General features: G+C 48.0%; 1 protein-coding gene across 3 annotated transcripts in view; it reads right to left on the bottom strand.

Annotated features, from left to right (window-relative positions):
• The window catches only part of dpr12 (defective proboscis extension response 12), a 231,237-nt gene extending 217,107 nt beyond the window's left edge, over positions 1 to 14,130 (bottom strand). Inside the window, exons 1-2 of one of the 3 annotated variants that reach the window (XM_076523883.1) lie at positions 13,771 to 14,130; positions 12,517 to 13,102 (exon numbers count right to left, since the gene is read on the bottom strand). The gene's annotated coding sequence lies outside the window, so the exon portion shown is untranslated. The other 2 variants (XM_076523885.1, XM_076523882.1) reach the window with 2 other exon arrangements.
• Positions 14,131 to 17,155: the final 3,025 nt, after the last annotated feature.

The raw sequence follows: 17,155 nt of genomic DNA, 5'->3' as shown, positions 1-17,155 counted from the left end.
TGCGAGACATCGGCGGTTACTCTGTGGTCGTTTAATCACACCTTCTCGGGAGAAAGGTGGGCCCGTAACGAGACCGGAAGTTTGCATAAACATCGTCGGCCCGCTGATTAGTATCGGAGCGTGTCTCCGCGCGAGAGTTCGCGACAGACGATGAATTCAATTTGCGTTCGTCTCGATAACCCCTCTCTCACCACCCCGCTCCGAGAAAATGTTCGGCCTGACAGTGCGTCGCCGCCGCGCGGCGTTGAGCATCGCAAGTTCTTAATCCCGTTCGTCGGTCGGAGCACCCCCGTACGAGCGGGGAGGAGAGGTTGCGACGGTGTATGGCGGCGTTATCCGCACCATAGGGGCGACGTTCCCCGTCTCGTGTAAACTTCTCGCCCCGTTCGGGGTCGGCCGGGACAATTAAGACTTCGGGCCGCCGTCAATCGGGTATTAATAAATATCTGATTTGCTTTCAATCTGCCGGGAACCGCCCCCGTACGCTCGCCCGCGCCGCAACGGTGCTCGAAGGGTCGAGGGAAGCGCGAAGACTAATGACACCACGGGGGTGAGAAATAAAAGGGAGCCGAACAGAGAGATATCCGTTGCCGGACGGAAACGGCCGGGGCGAGAAGAGGGAGCCGCGGGAGAAAAGAAGGGGTGGCGACTGCGAGCCGAGAGAGAGAGAGAGAGAGAGAGAGAGAGAGAGAGAGAAGGATCGGTTGTCAACACTCCGACGTCCGTAATTTCCTGACAGGGCCTGTAAGGGCAGCCCGCGGAGCCAACTTGCGGAAAACTGGGACGCCTGGTAGAATTAACGTAACCGACGTCGAACCGGCTGCAACCCCTCAGCCGTGCGAGTTACCTATCTGCCGTGATCAATGGCACGTCCGGAGGAGAGAAGGCTTACTCGGTGCTCGTAGGGTGTGAATTTATGGCGACCCGGCGGCCTTGAGTCCTCGGAGCTTTTATAATTGCGCCCGAGGGTAAACGAGTCGTCGGCGAATCTACCACCGGCAGCCGGTTCACCCTGCGTTCTCGCGTGCGGTCGGTAGAACCGTCCACGCGATTCCGTTCCCGGAAATATCGGTTCTCGAAACGTACCGCGGGTGTAAAATACGGGAACGGCGGCTCGACTTTTGCCGCGGAACGTTTTTCTAGTCGTTTCGCCGAGAAATGTTCGGAGCTCGAAATTGAAACCGGCGGATCAAAGAATACCGAGTCGCGATTTTTTGGGCAACGAGGCGCGTTTTCGTTGAAACTCGGGGCGGTCGGCAAAAAATAGACGGAGGCCAGGGTGCCGGCTTGTTACATTCACGCATCGACGGCCGCGTCGAAATATCTAAAAATTTTATAGAATTAAGGTGTTTTAATCGATTAAATTAACGCTAGATTCGCGGGATTCGTCGAAATAACGGATCGGTAATTTTTTAATTTACGATTATTCGTATCGTAAAGATACATCTGTGAGCTATTTTAGTCAATTTATATGTTACTTAGGGTAAATGTTACGATAACGCTTGTTAAATGTCAGAATAAGTGTCTTATCGTTGCTTTTATAAAATGATATACAGTGAATTCTCTCTAACTGACGCTCAGATTGTACACAAGAATAGACAATTTGGGAAGAGAAGATACGATTATTCGAGCCTCGCGGCTCGTTTTTATTGTTGCCGATTGTTAAGAATTATAAAGAAAGAGGTGCAAGGCTCAAATAATCGCATCTCTTCTCTCCAAATTGTCCTTTTCTGTATACAATCTGAGCGTCAATTAGGGAGAATTTACTGTATAGCTGTTTCTTGTGTTCCGTGAATCTAGTATTAAACATGCAAAGCAAAATTATACGACATCGATTACTATTTCAACATTCTCATTTCTTGTATATCTTAATATGATTAAGAAATTTTTATGGATTGGTATAAAAATGAAATTTTAAATAATTTCATCACCCGCCGTGTTAACATGAATACACAATAATGTTAGAATAAAAACGATGACTTAACTTTTTTATGTCTAACTTTTTGCCACGATTCGAAGGCAACTCGGAAACCACGCACGTATTCTAGGTCACGTACCTACTACAGTAATTTCTCCGGGAAATGTCAAATTTCGGGTTGCTGCGAATTTCTCTGTGCCAGTCCTACGCCTATGTAATTTATTGCTACGTCGATGCTGTCCTCCGAACATTTCTAGGAGAAATTACTGTAATTACCGCGTACCTTGTAGCTCCGTGGTTTTTCTTACTTGACGTCGACGACCCTTCGCATAATCGTAGCAGTAAATTACATAGGCGTAGGACTAGCACAGGGAAATTCACAGCAACCCGAAATTCAGCATTTCCGGGAGAAATTACCGAAAAATTACCATCTTCGTGACAATAGATCGCGACGATCCTCGACGGCGCACTTATTATTCGACGTAGTACAAAATGGCGAGAAAAGGTCGCAGAGCAAAATTGCAAAGGTCATCGCAAAGCAGAAACATTAGTCTTCGAATCTACAACGGTTGCGGTCCCAACGAAAGTTTTTCAACGATTTCACAGTTATCCGAATTCGACAAATTTCTGGAAGAGGTTCTTCCGTCTCCTCGCGCTTGTACACTTTTACCGAAAAATCGCGACTCGACTCAAGGGTCAACTCGAACCGGCAAATCGGCGTAAGCTCGCGCGCGAAGAGGAGTCCGGTATGCAAACGATCAAGCTGCTCGAAGCCGCGGGGATCGAGGCCCCTCTCGTATTCAAACTAAAAGATTAATTCTTCAGTGCGGCGCGCGCGCGCGCGCGAAGGCGGGGGTTCGCCTCGTTCAGCGGCAAACGAGCGCGCCAAGGCAGAAAGAGAAGTGTCTGAAAATCGTTGAAAGTAACTGTGACGTCGCAACAATAAACGGAACACAATGGTTTCAATCGTATCGCGCGGCAGCGGCGCGAGTGCCGCGCTATTTTCATTCGAAGCATCCTCGGAGCTGCTTACAAGAAGCTCGAAAAAAGAAAAAAGGAAAAAGGAGGAGAAAGATCGGTGGCGATGCGACCGGAGAGAAGAAGAAGAAGAGGAGGAGGAAGAAGAAGAAGAAAAAGAAGGGAAGAAGGGCAAAAAGGAGGAAGAGAAATCGTGACCGATCGATAAGGCACTTAACCTGTTTAGCGCGATTAATCGCATTGCGGATAATGAATCTGTAACGAGCTTCGGCTGGAAACGCCGATCGCGGGATCCGTGATGGAAAACTGCGAAGCGACGCGAAGGCTCGCGTTTCATTCCGATCAGCTTTTCGCGCGGCGGACATATGTACATACTCGGCCGAAAATTAGACGAGTTCAATTATATGGTAATCGTTCCCCGTCGGCCGTTGTTTGTCGAGGGCGCGCGGTTGATCATCGATTAACCCGCGGCTATCAAATTTCTTGGAGTGTCCGGGAGAAAAATGGAAGGACCGGTTTTTAAACGGAAATTAGATCGCTCGAAAAACAGGGGCGCGGGTAAATGTTATTCCATACGATCCCCGCTCGCTCTATCGCGGAACAGAATCACCGTCCTCGTAAGCCGCGGGACGACCGGCATAAAAGTAATAACTAGCCGGTGGCTTTTTATGCAAATTCATAATGTTAGAAACTACTCCGCGGGAACACGAGTCGAACAGAAACTTGTTTCCTTTATTTGGCTTTTCATTACCGTGAACGTATTACGAAAGCTGTCTTAAAGTCCAATAAAAATGTTCCGCTTCGCAGTGCTCGCCGCGCGTTCGTCCGCGCGGCCGCGATTGCTATAAAATACCGTGAATGCGTAAAACACGCGGCGCCCTAATAATGTCTACTGTTCGTCTAAAACGTCTCCACTTTGACGGCCGAAAAGTGACTTTTCAGAGACTTTTCGGAACGAGCGCGATCGTAGTACTCGTTTCGAACTTTCGAAATATGTTTTCTTGGAAAATATAATATCGTCGGTGTTGTAGCGCGTCCGCCGTTTCGCTGCGAAAAAGATATAGCTATGCCTGTATTTCCGTGGAAACAGAGATTCCAGATAAATTATGAATGCAGACAATCTAGGCAATTTTGCCTAAAATAAGGCAAAAGAAAGCATTAACAATCGGATGTTTCTGGAATACGTGATTTCGATTTTCGTGCGGAGTTCGTTGATCGGCCCCCCGCGCTCGTAAAAATTCAGTGTCAATCTTAGCAAATAGTGACTCAGTTTTGACGAGAATGGGGCATTTACCGTAGGTATAAGCAGTTTTATGTACAGAGCATGATTGATTTTCGCGATACGCGGCTAGCAATTCGGCAAACATCGTTCCGCGAAGAATACGGATAAAGTTCCCGTCGCTGTTATAAAGTATACGGGTGAGGCTTTCTATTTTATAACCTGCGAAATTGCGATTTTTTATGCTTTCTTTCGTAATACTTTGGAATTATATACTTAAAACGTGAAACGGCGCGAACATGCAGAAAAGAACACTTTCTTTCTGCCGTGAAAATGGAATCGCTTTTACGAAACGCTAGCGTTCCAATATCGAATCTTCCAATTTAGGCGAAACTATGAATGAATAATAATTAAATTTTGATTAGAACGAGGATACGGGACAAGGTAATAAAAACGGATTACAATCCATTCCGCTATAAACCGAGAACCGTGGCCATGTCCGATCATGACAGGCTGCTTCTACTTGCGCTCGTTAACGTCGCCGTTTCGAATTATTCAAATTCCTTTCGCGAATGAGAATCGTGCAAGAGCGCACTTCAGAGTACATCCGAGATGCGCTAAAAATTCGATTATCATGTTCGCGCGTCTTACGATCAGCTCGAACAGTGCTTTAAGCAATACAGCAATGTCTCCCTTACTGACGCTCAAATTGGCCACTAAAATGGATAATTTGGGAAAAGGAGATACGATTATTCGAGCCTTGCGGCTCGTTTTTATAATTGTTGACAATTTATAACTATAAAAACAAACCGAAAGGCTCGAATAATCGTATCTCCTCTTCATAAATCGTTCATTTTGTGCACAATCTGAGCGTCAGTAAGGGAGAGATTACTGTAGATAACTGTCCTCCGAAGAACGTACAGTAATGTCTCCCTAACTGTCGCTCAGATTCTGCACAAAATTGGAGAATTTGGGAAAAGGAGATACGATTATTCGAGCCTTGCAGCTCGTTTTTATAATTGTTGAAAATCGGTAACTATAAAAAACGAGTCGCAAGGCTCGAATTCGCAAGGCTCCTCTTTCCAAATTGTCCATTTTCGTGAATAATCTGAGCGTCAATTAGGGAGACATTATTGTATGCAGAACTACAGTAATATCTCCCTTACTGACGCTCAGATTGGCCACTAAAATGGAGAATTTGGGAAGAGGAGATACGATTATCCGAGCCTTGCGACTCGTTTTTATAATTGTTGAAAATCGGTAACTATAAAAAAAGAGTCGCAAGGCTCGAATTCGCAAGGCTCCTCTTTCCAAATTGTCCATTTTCGTGAATAATCTGAGCGTCAATTAGGGAGACATTATTGTATGCAGAACTACAGTAATATCTCCCTTACTGACGCTCAGATTGGCCACTAAAATGGAGAATTTGGGAAGAGGAGATACGATTATCCGAGCCTTGCGACTCGTTTTTATAATTGTTGAAAATCGGTAACTATAAAAAAAGAGTCGCAAGGCTCGAATTCGCAAGGCTCCTCTTTCCAAATTGTCAATTTTCGTGAATAATCTGAGCGTCAATTAGGGAGACATTATTGTATGCAGAACTACAGTAATGTCTCCCTTACTGACGCTCAGATTGGCCACTAAAATGGAGAATTTGGGAAGAGGAGATACGATTATCCGAGCCTTGCGACTCGTTTTTATAATTGTTGACAATTTATAACTATAAAAACGAACCGAAAGGCTCGTATAATCGTATCTCCTTTTCCCAAATTCTCCATTTTTGTGCACAATCTGAGCGTCAATAAGGGAGACAGATAACTGTCCTCCGAAGAGCGTACAGTAATGTCTCCCTAACTGACGCTCAGATTCTGCACAAAAATGGAGAATTTGGGAGAAGGAGATACGATTATTCGAGTCATGCAGCTCGTTTTAATAGTTATTGACAATTCGTGACCATAAAAATGAACCGCGAGGATCGAACAATCGTATCTCCCCTTCCTAAATTGTCTTCCATTTTTGTGGACAATCTGAGCGTCAATTAGAAAGACATTACTGTATTTCTGCATCGAATCGAGCAGTTCGTGTCGTAGCTCACTGTAAACTACAAACATCGAGCGAGATTGCTTAAGTAAGACTCATAGGTTTGTTCGATCAGCTCCGGTAGAAAAACAAAGAGGTTTGCCTGATAAACCGACCGGAACGAAAAATAAAAAGGAAAAAAAAGGAAAAGGAGATCGGTAATGCGTTTCCTATGTTTGAGAAGAAACTGCGACTAGCCGCGGGCGAGGATCAATTTTTTATTAGTTCGACGGAAGATTCGCAAGAGAGATCCCCCTCCCCCCTATATCCCCTAGAATTTTCATGCGAGTCTACAACTTTATGTATCCGGCCGACGTCTCGTGCAATCCTTGAAATAGAACGTCCTTCCTGAATGAAATTTCGAGAATTTTCACCGTATTACGCTTGCGCAGAACGGCTCATAAATACATAGATTTCTATATCTATCCGGGACCGTTCCGATATTCACCGTCCGAACCTGATCGCGGTGAACATTATTATACCTGAATCCACGTAGATAGCGGACTCTTCGAAAAAATTTCATTCAATTTTAATTTGACATTCCTTTGATGCGACGTTTTTATGCTGCACATTTTCCGCTGAACTTTTTTCAGTTCTGCCTGGACATGGAATGATTAAAGAGATAGGAATTGTTCAAACGCTTTATTGAAATTTAAATGAATTTAATGAGTCGAAAATTCTGGAAATTCCTGGCACTGCTGCACGACGCTGCTTTCGATTAAAATTCATAAAATAGCTAGAACATTTTCAATGGAACATTTGTTATGCGCTGCGCTCGTTGCTTCCATAGAAATCAGCAATGGCAGAAGCTATACTGTGCGATATTGAATCTCATAAGTTCAGATTTCATGGAAAGGCTGCTTGAGAAACGACACGTGTTTTCCGAGAATTTTGATCACTACTGATTATCTCGCTGATCATTATCTCGTGGAATAATTTCAGCGAAACGTGAAGCACAAAAATGTTATTTTGAAACAATTGAAAGAATAGTTTGTAGAGGTACAACCCCGTCAGTAAGTATGCAAACACTTATCACTTTTAAGGAATCAGTGATATACGATACGAATTAATGCTATAGAACATCTAATGGTATTAAATCGAGTGATTCGATTATTTAAACCCTTCAATGAGCGTCGGATTAAGAGTGTCGTGTTACTTAAAACCATCTAAAATCTTGGAAACATTTATGAGAATTATTACAAGCTGAATGGGAGAATATTTCTTCGGATGTAATGACAAAGCGCATAACAGCAATGCCAAAATTAATGAAAAAGAATATATTGGTAATAATACATTGGTAAAATTATATCGTCTAATATGGTAAAAAGTGAGTATAAAAATCGTAATAATATGCCAAAATTAATGAAAAAGAATATATTGGCAATAATACATTGGTAAAATTATATTCTCTAATATGGTAAAAAGTGAGTACAAAAATCGTAATAATATGCCAAAATTAATGAAAAAGAATATATTGGCAATAATACATTGGTAAAATTATATTCTCTAATATGGTAAAAAGTGAGTACAAAAATCGTAATAATATGCCAAAATTAATGAAAAAGAATATATTGGCAATAATACATTGGTAAAATTATATTCTCTAATATGGCAAAAAGTCAGTACAAAAATCGTAATAATATGCCAAAATTAATGAAAAAGAATATATTGGCAATAATACATTGGTAAAATTATATTCTCTAATATGATAAAAAGTGAGTACAAAAATCGTAATAATATTCGTCAATGATTCTTCTTCAGACTTCCCTTCGGATAAATATTTTAAGAATAATATCTACCTCAATATTAATTTTGTCTTATCCTTTATTTATTTCAAATTATTCTCTATCTTATATCTTGAGAATAATACTACGAATCTGTCCACATACTTGTGCACGTTGTTGTTTATCGCGCATAATCTCGATCATCGGACATTCATAAAAATTCCGCGAAATCTCCGAACGTGCCACCAGATGCCACAGCTTTCGTCACAGGTGCGATACTCCGCGCTCTCTCGTGCAACCATAAGTTGCTTTCGGCTGATGTTTCACGGCAACGATTAATTACCCGTGTTGCGTTAGGTATCGCGTTATCCACTTGAGCCTGGCGCGCCAGCGAAATTGTTAATATGGATGATTCGAAGGGAACGCGCGCTCGCGTTCGCGTTGTCGCGCCGATACGACAAATTCTCATCAGCGTTAACGGTAGAATGTTCCGTTCGGGCATTAAAGAGTTTAGTAACGGCCTGTATATCGCGAATTGTTCATGCAAAAATAGAGTAATTCAATTTCCGTGTAACAAACGGCCGGGGATTAAATGAAATGGTCGAATAGGCGGCTATGCTCGCCGAGAATTGAATCCCCGTGGAACGATACATAAATCTTCGCGATGCGTAACCATTGTTCTTCAGGCGGGTCACGGGGTGCGGGGGGAAGGGTGGGGGGGTGTCGGCAACGAGAGGGGCGGGGGCAAGGGTTGACGAGGGTGCAACGGGGGGACGGTACGGGACGGATTCTTTTCGCACGATCTCCTGAATATCCAACGGAGTTTGCATAAATAACGAATTGTTGAATAACGGCCGCGGACGAAAATCACCGCGCGACAAATTCGATGAACGCGTTATCTCGCGAAGGCCGACTCGCAAATGCGTGCTCGACGATTCGCGAGATTTGCATTTAGAAAATGATATGTAGTTAGCCGGTCTACGCGGCTCGTTCTACCTTCCCCGTTCCCCGTCCTCCGCCGTCGTCTCCCGTATCAAACGGAATATATATCGCGGCGAGCGGATGCGGTTTATTGAGACGCGCATTTGCATACCGTTCGCAAAAGGTCTTCCCTATAAAAATTCAAAACGATCCTTAACGAGATTAAATATCACTGCTCAGGAATGGTGTCAACGAGTCCGACGTAGGACGGCCACTCGGTGGTCAATAATCTTGCGTGCGATTCTTCCGCATTTTCGCGGACCGTTCGCTCCCTCCGCTTATATTATAGTTTCGCCCTTAATTTTTCCGATTCGGGTTAATCGGCATCCGTGTTTTCTGGACGATCGCCGTTCGATGACAATCCACGTGTCGGGGAATTAAAAAACAGCCGGAGACGGTCTCCCGGCGCGACGCTGATTTTCGCGGACCGTCCGCCCTTCGCTTATATTTCCGCCCTTAATTTTTCCGTTTCGAGTTAATCGGCATCCGTGTTTTCGGGACGATCGCCGTTCGATGACAATCCACGTGTCGGGGAATTAAAAAACAGCCGGAGACGGTCTCCCGGCGCGACGCTGATTTTCGCGGACCGTCCGCCCTTCGCTTATATCTTCGCCCTTAATTTTTCCGATTCGGATTAATCGGCATCCGTGTTTTCGGGACGATCACCGATCAATGACAATCGACGTGTGGAGGAATAAAAAACAGCCGGAGACGGTCTCCCGGCGCGACGCTGATTTTCGCGGACTGTCCGCCCTTCGCTTATATCTTCGCCCTTAATTTTTCCGATTCGGGTTAATCGACATCCGCGTTTTCGGGATGATCGCCGTTCGATGACAATCGACGTGACGAGGAATTAAAAGACGACCGGAAACGCGGTCTCCCGGCGCGACGCTGGAACCGTTCTATGGAATTTCAATTTTGAAGTTAAACGTCGACGAGACGGTCGAATTTATTCGATCTGCTCGCTGTTGTTCGCATCGAAATTCCGCTTTAGCTGTGACAGCGGCTTACTTGACGACAAGTTGTGACATCCGTTTCGTCGGGACATTAACCTGGCAGCGTAGACAGATATATTATTACAGCGGACCGTGTAAAATCTGGCCGAGACACGCGCAACGGCGAAAATGAAATTAAGATATCGGAAATAATATGGGAGACGATGGAGCAGAATTCCGTTCCATGAATGCGATTCTAATTCGGAATACGTTACATCGACGAGGAGATTCGGAACAAATGAAATTACAGCATCGCGAGCAGACCGTGGATCTTCGTGCGAATCTCAGCCGCGATTCGCGATGAAAATTGTATAATTCTGCAGACGCAGAACGCGCGAACCGATGAAATTCGCGAATCTAAGAATCGGAGAAGAACGTCGTTTCTAATTTGCAAGAATGCCCGAAATAAGAAACGGACGAACGCGTGACGACATCTTCGCCTCGGATACGGTAATGTCTCTTTAACTGACGCTTTTATTGTGCACAAAAATGGACAATTTGGGAAGAGGAGATGCCATTGTTCGAGCCTTGCAGCTCGTTTCTATAGTTGTTGACAATTCGCGACTATAAAAATGAGTCGCGAGGCTCGTATCTTCTCTTCCCAAATTGTCCATTTTTGTTTACAGGCCGAGGGTCAATTGGGGAGAATTTATTGTACTATATTCCTATAATGTGCGACTGTCTCTGCGACATAGAAAATTTCTGAGCCGTTTGCGATGCACACAAGTTTCCGCAGGGCTCGAATAATCGTATCTCCTCTTCCCAAATTGTTTATTTTTGTGAACAATCGGAGCGTCAATTAGAAAGACGTTACTGTAATTCTTTATTGCCGGATTACAGTAAATTCTCCATAATTGACGCTCAGCTTGGAAACAAAAATGAAGAATTTGTAAAGAGATACGATTATTCGAGCCTCGCGGCTCGGTTTTATAGTCGTCGACAAATAATCGTTGACGAATAATCGTACCTTCTCTTCCTAAATCGTCCATTTTTTTGTGCAATCCGAGCGTCAATTAGGGAGAACAGTGATGTCTCCCTAACCGACGTTCAGATTGTCCACAAAAATGGACAATTTGGGAGGAGGAGACACCATTGTTCGAGCCTTGCAGCTCGTTTCTATAGTTGTTGACAATTCGTGACTATAAAAACGAGTCGCGAGGCTCGTATCTTCCCTTCCCAAATTGTCCATTTTTGTTTACAGGCCGAGGGACGATCGGGGAGAATTTATTGCACTATATTCCTATAATGTGCGACTGTATCTGCGACATAGAAAATTCCTGAGCCGTTTGCGAGGCTCAGGCCTGTTCCGCAAGGATCGAATAATCGTCTCTCTTCTCCCTAAATCGTCCATTTTCGTGGACGATCTGCGCGTCGATTAGAGAGACATCACTGTATCTCGAATTTCGCAGAAGCATGCGCCAAAAACCAGCGGTCTCCCGAACGCCGTCTTGGTTTTGATAAATTCGCAAACGCCTTCGGGGGTCCGCGATCCAATTACGCGGCGGATAGATTCGATCGACAACGGAATTTCATTCGTCAGCCGGTGTGAGTCATCGGTCGGCGGGAACAACCTTTGTCATCGCACGCCTTCTTCTACGCGTAACACGACGCCCGGATTGCCCGGGTGATTGATCGGTCGTATCCGCGGCCGGACAGACGAAGAAACTCGGCGAGCTTCGGCTCGATCGCGATTGAAATGTTCCGTGGATAATTGTGCAGAAAAAAGGAGCCGGCGGCCGGATCGCGAAAGCCCTATCCGAACGGCGTCGGAGGCGCGCAGGTAAACGCATTATCATCCGCTGACACACCGGCGAGGCAGCGAAGAAGGAGGAGGAGAAAGAGGAGGATGAGGAGAAGGAGGAGGGCTGGCTGGCGCGCGCGGAATAAGGTTTCGCTTTGTTGATCGAATTCGCTGTAGGCCAGTCAACACAGCTAAACTTCCTTCGTGATTCCGCGCAGCGACAAAGTGACGGTGAAACGAGCAAATTGGCTTTCTTTCGTCTTACTCGGAAACGCCATTAAACGGCGTAGCTTAACTTCGTTTCACTGGCCGCTTTTTCGATACCGTACTCGTACGATTTCCCCTGAACCCCTCGCGATCTCCTCGAGCCGGGCTCGTCTCGGCCGCGCACCGTTTAACCCTTCACCCTGCCGCGGGCGCGCACAACGCGCGCTCCAACGACGTGGACACCGACCCTACGGGCGCACGAAATGTCGCCCACGGGTGCTGCTAAAACCTGCGGACGCCAGCCGCGCGGGGTGCCGTCGATCGCGTTCTCGCACTTTGCAGCCGATCGATCGACGCGTAAACAATCGACCCCCCGAAGACGCGTCTACGTCTACTACCGAATCGCCTAACGAGCAACAACGAATCCAGACTGTGATGACCGCGTAGCGTCACCGCGAGGTCGCACTCTCTGGGACAGGTGACGGATGTAGACGCGCCTTCGACGTCCCCCGATGCCAGCGAGCGGTTTCGCGCGATCAAAGCCCCGAATGACAGAGAACCGTCGACAGATCCTGCGGGAACGATGGGAACCCCGGCGAGGATCGCGACGAGGATTCGGATCGGCGATCGGGCGAGGTGAAGCGTAAAGAGTATCGTCGGATCGTGAGACTCACTTTCAGCGCGGGGATGTGGTACACGGTTAGTCCTCAACGGGACCAGCCTCTTCCGCCGAAGTCGGTGATCCTCGAGCTTCGGACGACTTCGGTCTAGTTCCAGCGCACAATTACACACCGCGGGGAACGGAACCGAACACACAGCGTTACCGACGCGGCCGAGATCGTCGATTCGACCCTCAAAGGAGGGCTGCAATCGGGGTATACATGATACCCCCTATATTCTCGGTATTCCGCGAATCCCGGTCGCCGTTTAAGCAGAGAATCCCGGCTGGTCCGAGAGCTTGCACACGGAATCACGGCCTGCGTCGACTAGCCGTCGAGAGAGAGATAGAGAGAGAGCGAGATTCTAGCAGAGCCAGATACAAGACTGGTCTACCTTCGGCCGATGGGCGCTCTGCGTGTTTCTCTTCCGTGGATCGAGAGGCCTCCTCCTCCTCTCTCTCTCCCTCAGTTCGGACACCAATAACTCTTCACTGATCACGTCTGCACACTCACGGTACCACAGTAAACTCTCACTTTGCGTTCACGCACTGGGGGAGCGATATATCAGGATAAATCAGTCCGCCAAGACGGTTCCCTCCTCCTTCAAGAATAGAACGAGTGAGCGAGAGAGGAAACAGAGAGAAAGACAGAGAGATAGAGATAGGTAGATAGATAGAGAGAGAGATTGCGGGGGAAGAGAGAAAGAGAAAGAAAGAGAGACAGAGAGTTAGAGAGAGAGAGAGAGAGAAAGATAAAGAGGTAGACGACACGCGTAGAGAAACGAAGACAGAGGGACAAGCGAGACAGCGGAGAGAGCGAGAGGGCGAGAGTTTCTCTTCTCTCGCGACAAAAGTGTGTCACGCGAGGAAGAAACCACCACCACCAGCACGGATCGAACGAGTCCGCCGAGTCGTCGAGTTACGGAGCTCTCGCGTAAGTGTCCTCTATCCCTCGGTGTTGTTCATCGAGACGAAGCTCTGCTGCTGCTGTTGCTGCTACCTCTGCTGCTACCTCTGCTGCTGCTGCTGCTGCTGCTGCTGCCTACGCTCTCGCTCGGGTCAAGCGGGGGCCGCCGCGCACACAACAAGAGAGAACCACCCCCGTGTCACGTCCCGTCCCGTCTCGTCTATTATCGTCTGGTCGCAAGCGGTCGTCGAATAATACGTCGTATATCCTGACTCCCTGCCGTGACGTGTCACTGAAACACCACCGGATCCGCGCGGTGCACACGACGACGACGACGACGACGACGACGATGTCCGCACGTACCTGCTCCGCGTAGGCTCCTTGACCGCCTATAGCTGGTTGATCGGCTAGCTGGCTGCGTGGCTGCGTGTACGATGCGTGCGCGTATGCGTGTTTACGCTTCGCGAGCGTGTAACGTCGGGGTGGCTCGCGGCGATGGGGCGCGAGCGAATCGCGCGATTCGCGGCGAGGAAGGACGATCTGTCGCGCGCGCGAACACGACCGCTGATCGGCTATGCCACGGCCGTGGTCGGACGGAGAGCCGGACTTTTACTTCGTACCAGGGACCTGGCGACGACACACGGGACGAATTTTTCGCTAGAACCCGATACACGCACCAGCCCTAGGAGAGACCCTTAGGCCGGATCCGCGGAGTTTCCTTTCACCTCGATTTTCGGTCCCTTGCCACCCCCGCGAGTTGCACAGGCGCGCACCGCATTCAGAATTTCCGAGGCTCGGGTGCCGCGCACGTCGCCAGGAGGGGGGCGCCTTCTCCTTCCTGCGCACGCTCTATCTCGCTCCCTCCTTCACCCTCTCGCCGAGCCTCTTTCTCGCCCCGTGCTCCCACGAAGCCGACGGAGTAGCTGGCGCTGCTGCGAGGAGGGTGAAAACTACCCCGCGACTATGCTTTCTTCTCTCCCTCTCTCTCTCTCTCTCTCTCTCATGCTCTCTTACGCTTTCTTTCTCTGTCTCTCTCTCGCTCGCTCGCTTTCAGCCTCCACGCGGGACGGGAATGGGATTGGATAGGGGGCGAAGGTGGAGGGTTTCGCCTCCTTGGTCGGAGGAGAAGATTCTACGGCCACACGACTTGGAACACCGGCGCGGCGGCACCACCAGCCGGCACGCACTAGTACTCTGACAGCAGGCCCGTAGGGTCTACGTACTTTAGGATTTGCGCGGACCGACGAGGTTGCCTCGTGCGTGTGCGCGTGTGTGTGGGGCAGTTGTACGTGCTGCCGTGCCACTATTACCACTACCATCGGCCGTTGTCGCTGCTGCTGCTGGTGCTTCTGCTGCTGGTTCTGCTGCTGGTTCTGGTGCTGCTGCTGCTGGTGGTGGTGGTGGTGGTGCTGCTGCTGCCGTTGCTGCTCCTCCGCTAAGCGGCGTGGGTGTGGTGGGGTTGAAGGGGGTGGCGCAGGCGTTTTGGTGCACCGACGCATTGATCCCTGGAATTCGTAGGGACGGTGACTAGGGCCAAGCATGTGTCCACTTTCGATGCGAGACAGAGAGGTGCAGAGGGGCCACTCGGTGAACAGACCGAGAGGAACGTTCGAGGGTAGAAAAGAGGCGGCTGCCGGACGAGCGGGGCACGGCGGGGCCGGCAGTCGGTGGGGTAACGGTGGGAGGGAGGGAGGGGGGGACGGAACAATGAGGTTGAAGGAGAGAGGAGCAACCGTTTTACTCGTAGCCGATGTCCACACCTGCAGACCGTTCGCTCGGTCGGGATGCGTTTGAGGATGATGGAATGTCGGCTCGATTGAAAATCTTCCGGCGGCCGGCCTCGCGCTAACCCCCCGGACCAGGCAAAGCGTGCTCGCCGTGACGCGCCGCGCGTGTTCGCGACGCCGAGCGACGCTGCGACTAGGATTTCCCAGATGACGGATAATGATGATGGATGGGAACGAGGATACTTGCCGCCGCCGTTACCGCCGCCGCCGCAGCCGCCGACGTCGACGTCGACGTCGCCGGGCTCGGCGATACGCGGCGAGGGGTCGAACTGGTTTTTTAAAAAATTGCGCAGGGAATTTCGATAATTGTGCGCAGGGGCGGCGCGGTTTTCGTCCCGTTGACGAGGATGGATGTCCTCGATGAAAACGCTGAAGCGGAACGCGGCCGTGATTCATAGCGATCCTCCCGGGTCGGAAGAGAAAGAGGGAAAAAGAGGGAGTGAGAGAGGGTGAGGGGAAGAGAGAGAGAGGGAGAGGGAGACAGAGAAGCGGAGGAAAGAAAAGGGAAATATATCTGCGGCGATATTTTAAGACTCGCGGAAACTTTTCCGCCAGCCAGCGAATATCGCGTTTTAATCACCGGGAGACCGGAGGACGCAACAAGCCGCGATTTCCTTGCAATTGATTGGAGAGCCTGCGGTGGGGTAGGGGAGGGGAGGGGGGAACGAATCCGTCCGGTTGCTTATTTAAAGAAGGCTCGGCGAATGGATAGGCTGCCGGATTAAGCAGAAGTTAGGCGGATGATGCTTTCGCCGGGGATACACGGATGCGTACCGATTCGTGTGCATAAGACGATGTAATCACTGGAACTTCGTGTATAAAGACGTTCTTTCGATGGAAATTAAACACGCGCCGGAATCTAATCAAACATCGAGGATTTCGCGCGTTTCTGTCTAGACTGTGGGGCTATTTGCGAAACGAGAGATCGTCCGCGTTTGTTGCAACAATCGGGACTAGCTTGGCAACTCTTTACTTTCTTTGATATAATTGTAGCTGGTCGATAGCGATGCACCGATACTCTTCGATACGCTTTCACGCTTTGAAATCTCTCTTCCCGTTGAAATCTCAGCCAGCCGGTTTTGTCGCGAATGCATAAAATCCGCAGCCCCTTCGCGACGAAGCCAAGCAATGCGACTGTTATGATAAAATCGTTGTGTAATCTGTTTCAGCTTTTTGCAACTTTTTCGGCAGCAGCTGCGTAATAGCTGTGACTGGACTTCCGATTTTTGTGTGTTGCGTTAAATGTAGTTGAAAGAAATACAATAGGTTACGCAGTTTGTTTAAATTGAATATTATTCGCAATTCGTTGTGAAGACACTGAAGTCACGGACACAAGAAACGAGCCTTTACACGACTCTTCGATATTTATAAATAAGAAAATTCATTATTACACGAAACTCTATAGTCTTGCCGGCTTCTTCACCAAATATTTAAATAATACAAAAAATCAGCAATATTTCTGATCTTTTGCTGCGCACAGTAATCAAATTATTTGATTACGTATCAAATTATTTGATTAATTATTTGATTATTTATATCATTATTAATTATATTATTATCATCGTATCTGTTCGAATAAGTCGCACAATTCAGATGTCAAATGTGGTCATTCGTCCTCGAAGGGTTAATTTCATCTGATAAATAAATCCATCGAAATGTCAAACCACAAAACGAATTCCGAAAGAAATTGTCTCGTCCTCGGAGCGAAACTGGCTTCGAAAGCGAGAAACAACAAGCGCTAAAATCGCGAATACAGAACAACGGAGGTTCGTTAGAAAGTCGGATCGATCTAACAGGTTTCTATCGTCGAAAGATTGAAACGTGGAACGGCGATTGATCGAGGAGACGCAGCAAACCGAATCCGTCCGGTTGCTTATTTAAAGGAGGCCCGTAGCCGATCCATTCGGCCGTTTTCATAACGTCTAGCTCCGGAGCTGGCCGGGCTCCTTTCATTCGTTTCC

Source organism: Megalopta genalis, chromosome 7 (genome assembly GCF_051020955.1).
Source record: "Megalopta genalis isolate 19385.01 chromosome 7, iyMegGena1_principal, whole genome shotgun sequence".
In the NCBI taxonomy this organism is placed as follows: domain Eukaryota; kingdom Metazoa; phylum Arthropoda; class Insecta; order Hymenoptera; family Halictidae; genus Megalopta; species Megalopta genalis.
This window is presented reverse-complemented; position numbering and strand designations above follow the sequence as displayed.